Below are 8,986 nucleotides of genomic sequence, written 5' to 3' on the forward strand. Positions count from 1 at the left end.
GTAATTCCTTTCAGTTTTACTGAATAACAGATCTTCTATTTGCAAATTCTCTCATGCTAAAAATAAAGTACACATCATGGATATTATCTTTTCATTAGTAATCAATAAAAGACATATTGTCATTTTGGCTATATATCTTATGGGCTACTAATAAAAAGATGGTAGTATCTGTGATTTGCACTTGCTAAAAGTGGTATACTATCTGCACTTGCTATTTACTGTGATTTATCACTGCATCTCCTCTACACAAAGAACAGCATTTCTCTTATGGTACTGACAGGTTCAACGTAATTAAACTCACGTTTTGTTCATTTTTTGATAGTGTCAGAAATAGCATGAGCTGATATTAATGACGCCTTCCTTCCTTGCAGGTAGACCAGATGCAAGTTTTTCTTGTATGCCTTATTTCTTTTGTGAGGGGAAAGAGGTGCAGTGGGTTGGTCCCTTTTTCTAAGTGACCACCAGTGCTCACGTGCATTACCAACATCATTGGGAGCACCAAACCCTAGCTGAGTGAAAAGAGTAGTCTTTTAGGATTGGGCAAGAGGTACCAAGAAGAAAAACTGCTTCAACCTTGTGGGCTGTGTCTGCAGTGCTGGAGCTGGTGGATATGGCCTGAAGAGCACACAGTGGGATACAGTCTGTGCTAGCAAGCCAAACAGACCTAGGCTTATTCTCTGAATGTGACGCTATGCTGGTTTTGGCTGGGATAGAGTTAATTTTCTTCAGAGTAGCCAGTATGGGGCTATGTTTTGGATTTGTGCTGGAAACAGAGTTGATAACACAGGGATGTTTTTGTTACCGCTGAGCAGTGCTTACACAGAGTCAAGGCCTTTTCTGCTTCTCACCCCACCCCACCAGCGAGTAGGCTGGGGGTACACAAGAAGTTGGGAGGGGACACGGCTGGGACAGCTGACCCCAACTGACCAAAGGGATATTCCATACCATATGGCGTCATGCTCAGCAATAAAAGCTGGGGGAAGAAGAAGGAAGGGGGGACGTTCGGAGTGATGGTGTTTGTCTTCCCAAGTAACCGTTACGTGTGATGGAGCCCTGCTTTCCTGGAGATGGCTGAACACCTGCCTGCCGATGGGAAGTAGTGAATGAATTCCTTGTTTTGCTTTGCTTGGGTGCGCAGCTTTTGCTTTACCTATTAAACTGTCTTTATCTCAACCCACGCGTTTTCTCACTTTTACTAAAACTTCCGATTCTCTCCGCCATCCCATCAGGTGGGAGTGAGCGAACGGTTGTGTGGGGCTTAGTTGCGGATGGGGTTAAACCATGACAGGGGCCAACCAGCGGAGAAGAAGGAGGGGACTGCCTTGGAGGGGCCCTGATCCATGCTAACCCCAGGGCTGTTGGGACAGCACCAGATGGCATGGGACACTGCTAACAACTGTGCAGCATAGTTAATCCTGCGCTCAGTGACCAAGGACACGGACTTGAGCGCTGACATGGATGCCCCAGCTCTTGAGTTTACTAATGTAAATGCAACCTGAAATTGCACTGCTGAGTGTCTGATTCATTTTACATATCAGTCATTTTGTACAGGATCACTCTGCCAGATGCCCTGAGCGCACGTTAGCTGGACTTGATCCTTCTTGAACACAGGTGGCCAGAACTGCAAAGAATGCTCCTGCAAAACCCTCAAGATCATCTCATGATTTCCAGTCAGTATTTCCCTGTCACGTTATGACCACATTTATCTTTTTCACAGACACATTTTGGTGGGACCAGTTATACTGCGACCAGCCAGTATACCCTTTTAGAGCTGTTCTCACCTTTGTGCATACCCAGCTAACTGCACAACAAAGAGATGGGCCATTCCTGAAGTGATGGAGAAAAAGGTCTGTTCTCTTCCCCACAGCTTTTTTTTCTGTATCCTACTTCATCACAAAGTTGTGTTTTAGGCCACTTAGATGTATAAACCACAGTTCTTTTCCATATACACTTTTCTGGCTTTATATGATAAAAAAACACTGTTTCACTGTTAGCCTCTGTAACAATGGAAGAAAAGCAGAATTACTAACAAATAGTGGCTATGAATAAGCATAGTATCACAAGTCCTTTGGGCTTTAATAATAAGTAACAGCAGAGAAGCATACTTTAAGAGAACATTTAATTCTACTAAGTGCTATTCATTATATGAGAGATTACTGTACATTAAAACTTGCCTAGTTAACCAGCTATGCCATTACTGAGCTTGTCCTCTCCTTTTCCAATAAGAAAATGAATTTTTAAAGAAAGTTTGAAATAAAGAAGTAACAAGAGAACCTGGTTTTAAAAATTATATCATATAAAATACATGTCTCATTTCCAAAAGTTAAGAGTTCTGGAAAGTTATCAAGAGAGAATGAAAAGTTCATGACACGAATACCAGTAACTGTGCTACCACAGAACAGATGGAAACACTTTCAGAAAAGACCCATTTCACCTAAAAAATAAATAAGAATCCAACAAAAGAACTCCTGCAGCTTTTATTAGTGAAATAAGATCGACAGAAAAAATACAGATGTAATGCTAAATTAAGAATTCTAGTTCCAGTATATTCAGTGGCAGAAAAGCCATTGTTAGGATAAACATTCCTAAGTCTCTATACTCTGAGCCTGCTGCTACCACTAACTGATCTCCGTCAGGGATAAAGAGTTTGGCAAATTGTTTCACAGTAACTGAAGATGGAGTGCATTCACTGAACATTTTCTTTACCTGTTCTTAATGTCAAACAGAAAACACTGATACTGTAAGTATACTATGAAAACATCTTACTCTTGACATTATTCAAATTTTTAAAATTACAAAACATAATTTTATCAGTGGAATTAAGATAGCCATGATTCTAAACCAGGGGAAAAAATTAACTGTAGATTAATATGCAACTATAATACATTTTTTTCATCAGTAGCAGAAGAAAGCTCAGTATTTCAAAGTTCAAGAAAGCACAAAAGAGAAAGTTATTGTACTGACAAAATTGTGGAGGATCTTTCTTCCAGCTAAGATGTACCTCCATACTAAACCTGGTCCTAGGGCTTTAGCTCATTTACAACAAAAGTAACAAAATTGTACTGGAAACAGGGCATCCATTGCAGTAGCTTGTTGCTTAGTGTGAGCTGCAAAATAAAATCCATGAAAATGGATAAAACAAGAAGAATTTAGTTCACCTGAGTTTTGGGTTCGTGAGAAACTCCTGTTTGCAGGACTCTAGCCAAGAGTCTAAAGCTAGCTTTGATGCACCCTCAAAAGCTGCAGTCTTAGTGAGTGACTACAACATACACATATCCTTACAGCAAACTGTGGGGTCTTTACAGAATAATTATATTTCTTCTGTTCTTATCTGCATGATTCTGCTACTTGTCATGTAAAATTAAGTTCAATATAATAAAATTAAAAAGAAAAATTCTAAAAAAGGAGTGCAGATACATGGCATAAATTGAGAGAGAATGTAATTACAGCTCTTCCTCCTCGAGACTGATGGAGTCCAGACTTCAAAATCTAGTTCATAAACTAATTTCCTTGAAAAATTCAGCTTGAAAAACAAGAAGTGATTCAGATTCATGGTCTGTTTACTACTTTATTGCACATTTATTTATTTCGTTTATTAACTGGAAGGTATTTGGAATTGCAGAACTGCCATTCAAAATACCCAAATTTGTGAAAACACTGTAAAATATCTACTACACAATGCAAGCAACATGTTCATTGGTTTAATGCAGCAACTGATCATTTAAACTCAGTTAAGGCTAGAAAGAGAGTAGACCAAAAGGCATGATACCTGCCTTTAAGCACAAAGATTAATTATTCAAGGGACAATAAATCACTTGAAAAGCAGAAATTAACAGTCACCTCGAGAAGATACAGCTTTCTGTACTGGATACACCCTCCCAAAAGGCAGAATAATGTAATTAGCATCCCTCTTAAGACCATTTATATATTGTAGAAGCAGTAAGGACAGCAAGTATCTTCAGTAAGATGCATTACTACAAGTACAAAGCCGTTTATGTGAGGCATGTATGAGGTTAAAGAATTAAGCACAGTACACCTACCTATCTACAGTTACCTACTTTCTTTTCGCTCTGTAAAAAGGCAGGGCTCAGTACGGGTGGCGAAAGCCTCCTGCCAGCTGTTCTGTCCACATCTTTGGAGAGCCAGAAGCAGAGAGGCCACGTCTGGATGTTGCATAGCCACAGCAGCTGATCCTGTCAGGGCTTCTTTTCTCATCTCATCTTCTCCCCAGAGTACTACTGCTACTCTCTGAGATCACCAGACAGTACGCCTCTGACAGAATAACTTAATATATATAAAAAAGGGAGGCAAAGTTGTCTTCCAGGAATCGCCGCAGAAGACCTCAGAAGGGCACATGCCGTCGGCAGAAAAGGCAGGATGGGAACCGAGGCGCAGCAATGGGGAGGCTCTGAGCAGTGCGGCAACTGCAGTTCACAGGAGAGAGCTGGGAACTTGCTCTCCCTTCGGCAGGCCCACAGGACTGCCAGGGTCAGAGCAGAGAGCTCCTCAGGTTCCCGTGCAGCTCGGAGACACCTTTAAAACCACAAAGGGTCTCTTTCTCCCTACACCATGAGTTATGCATATGTATGAAGCATGCAACCTAATAGGTACTTGGCTGAAATGCCTCCAGGACAGGATCTGTAAAGGGATGTGCGGTGCAATTGCTGTAGCTTGGCACGGATGCTCAGTCCCACTCATAGGGTAAATCTTCTGATGATAAATTCAGCTACTTTCTCATGTGCACTACTAGAGCAGGACAAATGGAGATGAATCAGGACTCCTCTGCTCTCTAATTCAGATGACTGAGAAGAGTTTTGTAGGACAGAAAAGACGACTTTGCATTTAGACACAGAAAGGGCAAATCCATATAACTGACCAGAGAGGACGCAACTGCCAGAAGATTCAAGCTAAAGTAAAAGCAGTCGCTTACAGTCTGTTTGGAGGTTTTTAGTGGAGCTCTGAAATTAGATATAGGTATTACATTTCTAAACATTTGATATATTTTAAGAAAGTACTTATTTAATAATATTTAATAATATTATTACCATAGGAAGTTAGCAAAACCTAGTAACATTTCAAAGCAGCATTATTTTCAATATAGAAAGAAAGCTTTAATTTACAAAATGTAACATCAGCTGTGACAATACCTTAGGCAAGTCTTTGCATCAGTTGCTTCCCTCAAGATCAGGTTACCTGATGGTTTATTTTTTACATCTGTTCTTACAGTTTTCTCAAGTTGCACTAGGTGAAATGCAGCTTATTTTTCCAATTTCAACTATTTTTGATTCTGGAAAACCAATGCTGCATGCTGAGCTTAAATTGTCGAATTTTTTTTCAACATGGATATTCTTAACAGACATGCATTTTTTCTTTTATGCACCTTTGCCTCGAGAATGTGTTCACAACAACACATATATTCTGTCCAGACAAAGCAGATTTTGAAGTGGCTGAAGTGGAAGTGTGCATTTGAGGGTTAAGTTTAACTGAAGCGTCACAAAACAGCTGCTGATCTGCTGCTTTCCAAGGTCCTGCTTTTGATCAGCACGGTCACTATAAGCTGCACATTCCTGGTTTTCAAGGAAGGAGGAAGCAAGGAGACACCGAGGAAAGAAAATGAATGTTGGGAGTCTAGCGAAACCGTGGGTGCCAGTAGCATCACCGGGATGCAGCTGAGTGAGAATGAAGAGGTGTCTCCAGTCTCTGGGGCAGCTTTCCTGGATAGCCTCCTGGAAAGCCAAGATGGATTTATGCAGCTCAGGCCTGGCCTTCCTATTTCTTTTATGGGATTCACAGCAGTGTAACTTCACTGATGCAGTGCTCATTGGTACAACGCTATTTCTGCTGCAGACCCTGCAACTCCTCAGGTCCCGACGAAGCTGCCACGCTCTCTGGCTGGCTGGTGGAGGTGCTGGGATGGGTGATCCTCACTCAGCCAGGAGAGTCATCTCAGGCTTGACCCCCTGCAACCACAAAAGGGCTCTGACCCTGACTTGAAATCACTTAGTTGAGAACATACTAAGCTAGAGAAGAATGACCACTCTTCCTTCTGCAAGGGAAAGGAGATGTAGGGCAGACAGAAGAGAAGAACATCAGGTAAAGACTATAATCACAAGAGCTAATGGGGAGAGCAAAGCTCCTACCAGAAGAAGTGAACAAGGGAGTAGGCACATTAACCTCACCAAGGTCGGTACCCAAAGAATGGACAAAAACTGCTGTAAAATTGGAAGGTGATAATAATCAGGTACAAGAAACCCACAGGTGGTTTGCACGACATCTGTTTCAGTTGTAATACTGAATAGAGTGGAAGGTAAGGAAAACTGTATCTGATATTCGACTTCTCCAGTCTTTCTAGTTTAAAAGTAATGACTTCTCATAGGCAGAACAGGGAGCAACAGGAATGAACATAAATTGCTACTATTACATATAATTACCATTAAAATTGTAATAAATTTAAAATTGCTTACCATTGGACAAATACCTGGCTATCTGTGTATATATATAGCCTACTCCCATTTACATTGTTAAAACATGTCCCCAAACTTGATGTATTTTCTTCTGAAGAAACATAATTAATATTTTATCTATTTTCTACCCTAATCCTCAATGTTCAAAATAGTAATACTACATAACAGTTTGTCATTTATGAGTTTAGGAAAATGTATTTTATGTTATATTTAGTAGTACTAATTTAATTAAGTTTGGGATGAAGCTATCTAAATATACCATCCAAACTGTAAATTGTTTGAGCTGCTAAATTAGATGTAATGGATGTTTTTAGGTATGATTACCTTTTCTCCCAAACTCAAAGCATTTTATGACAAAGCTTTTAATAGCAGTGAAGAATAGATTTTACAAGATCCTCTCAGTAAGCATGTGTGAGTGAGAGGCTCTCAGGGTTTTTCTTCTTGGGGAGATGCTTTTGGAAAACAAATCATAAACATTTCTTCACACTCACTAACAACATTCATCTAAAACAGTATTCCAGTTTAAGAAAACAGGCCATGAGACAGAGAAAAACTGAGAACAACTTAACTCATACAATACAGCGGAACAATCTGAATATCTTTGTAGATGGATGAGAACAAAATTATTTTTAGAACAAGCCTTTCTGCTGCAAAAATCTAATATCTCAGGATGGTTCATGGAAAAAACCCACAGAAACAAAAAAACTTTTTTTTTAAAGATTTTGGTTTTCCACTCCATTCCCCCTTTATATTTATATCGAAAGAAACCTACAAGGAGTGGAGAAAGCCCCACCAGGAAATTTATGATATTGAACTGAGAAAGTAGGTACCTGAGTTAATAAAAAAAGTGAATTTAAAGTCTAGGAACACTTTTCAATACTGTCCTTTCAAAACCTTCTGTTATGAAATTTTCCCAAAAATGTGAATTTAAGTGACAATGCAATGGTGGTATAAATTGTTACAAATTGATCTGGCAATGCAGTTCCTTCATGAAAACTTAAGCCATTATAAACTCAGATAAACCTCCCTTTCTTACTCACTTCACTTTCTAATTAACATTAACTGGAAAAACATTGCATTACCTGGCTACTGGAAAATTAAAAGCTTTGTCCATGTACAGTAAATGTATATTTCTAATAGTCCAGATTATAAAAATACACAGATCTTACACAGATAAAATAATCTTTTCTAAACTGTTTTCAGCTTAAATCAACTGTGTTATGGTCTGTTGGACATACATAAATATGTAAATCAGTATGCTAATAAAAGCAACAACACATGCCAGAAAAAGTGCACTTTCTATGTATTTATACATATATTTCTTTATTTAAAATGTTCCCTCAGCATAGTTTCTACTATTTACCTACTAAGTTGCTAAGTTACCAGCACATATCATTAAGGTTTGGTTCTAGAAAGTTCCCCAGTTTAATGTCTGTCGGTGATACAGAACATAAAACAGGATACCTATTACTGGTTAACAACTGAGCAGAAATTGTATGAAACCTAAGTTGATTCATCTACATTATTTCTAGTGTAGTGTAGCATTACAGTTTTTGTGAAAACAGGTAAACTCTTGAACTGCCAGGAACTGTAACAATATAACTGATGATCCCTAAATCCTGCCTTACGATAAGGTAAATATATAATTTAATTCAAGCTGATTCAGATAATGAAAGAAACATGAGCATTTTCAAGCAATTTTTCTTAAATCACAGTTTACTTAGAAGATAACTGTTTTGGTCAAATCTACAAAATCTATGCCTTGTCTTCCTTAGTTACATATAAGACAAATATTTTTCCCTTAAAAGATATACATCTAATACAAAACCAAGAAATACCTTTACAGTGTACATTTGCCCTTATAAATGTAATTAAGAAGCTGATCATGTTACTTTAATGAGCTAACACACATAGCAAGGCACAAGAAATATAAGAGGAGGTTCTCCAGCCATAATAAACTTCCCCATAACATCCCCCATTACCTGTTTCCATACAGTGATATAAGAACAAGTCATACAAAGCACAGATGATGCAAGGGCATCCTCACACACACCTTGACGATTCTGAATTACCTTAGAAATTCACATCCATTTGCTTCTGCTTCATATTTATTTTGAGTCCAGCACAGATATTCTGATTACTTAAATCTGGAAACCGTCGATGCTATGAGTTTCTGTATAAATGTACAAAGTGTATACAAACTTCTTGATAACAGAAAGTAGTATTTCTAGGAGCGTACAGGATTTCATCTTAAGCCATATTTACCATCATCCCAAATATCATGGATATTACGCACACCCAGGATAGCATGTGACTAATGCTTCTCTAGACAAATCCTCAAAACCAAGCCATAGAATCATGGAATAGAATCTTAGAATCATTAAGGTTGGAAAAGACCTCTAAGATCATTGAGTCCAACCGTTGACCCAACACCACCATGCCCACTAAACCATGTCCCTAAGTGCCGCATCTACACGTCTTTTAAATACCTCCAGGGATGGTGACTCAACCACTTCCCTGGG

This window comes from Pygoscelis adeliae, unplaced genomic scaffold, assembly GCF_000699105.1.
Source record: "Pygoscelis adeliae isolate BGI_AS28 unplaced genomic scaffold, ASM69910v1 Scaffold57, whole genome shotgun sequence".
In the NCBI taxonomy this organism is placed as follows: domain Eukaryota; kingdom Metazoa; phylum Chordata; class Aves; order Sphenisciformes; family Spheniscidae; genus Pygoscelis; species Pygoscelis adeliae.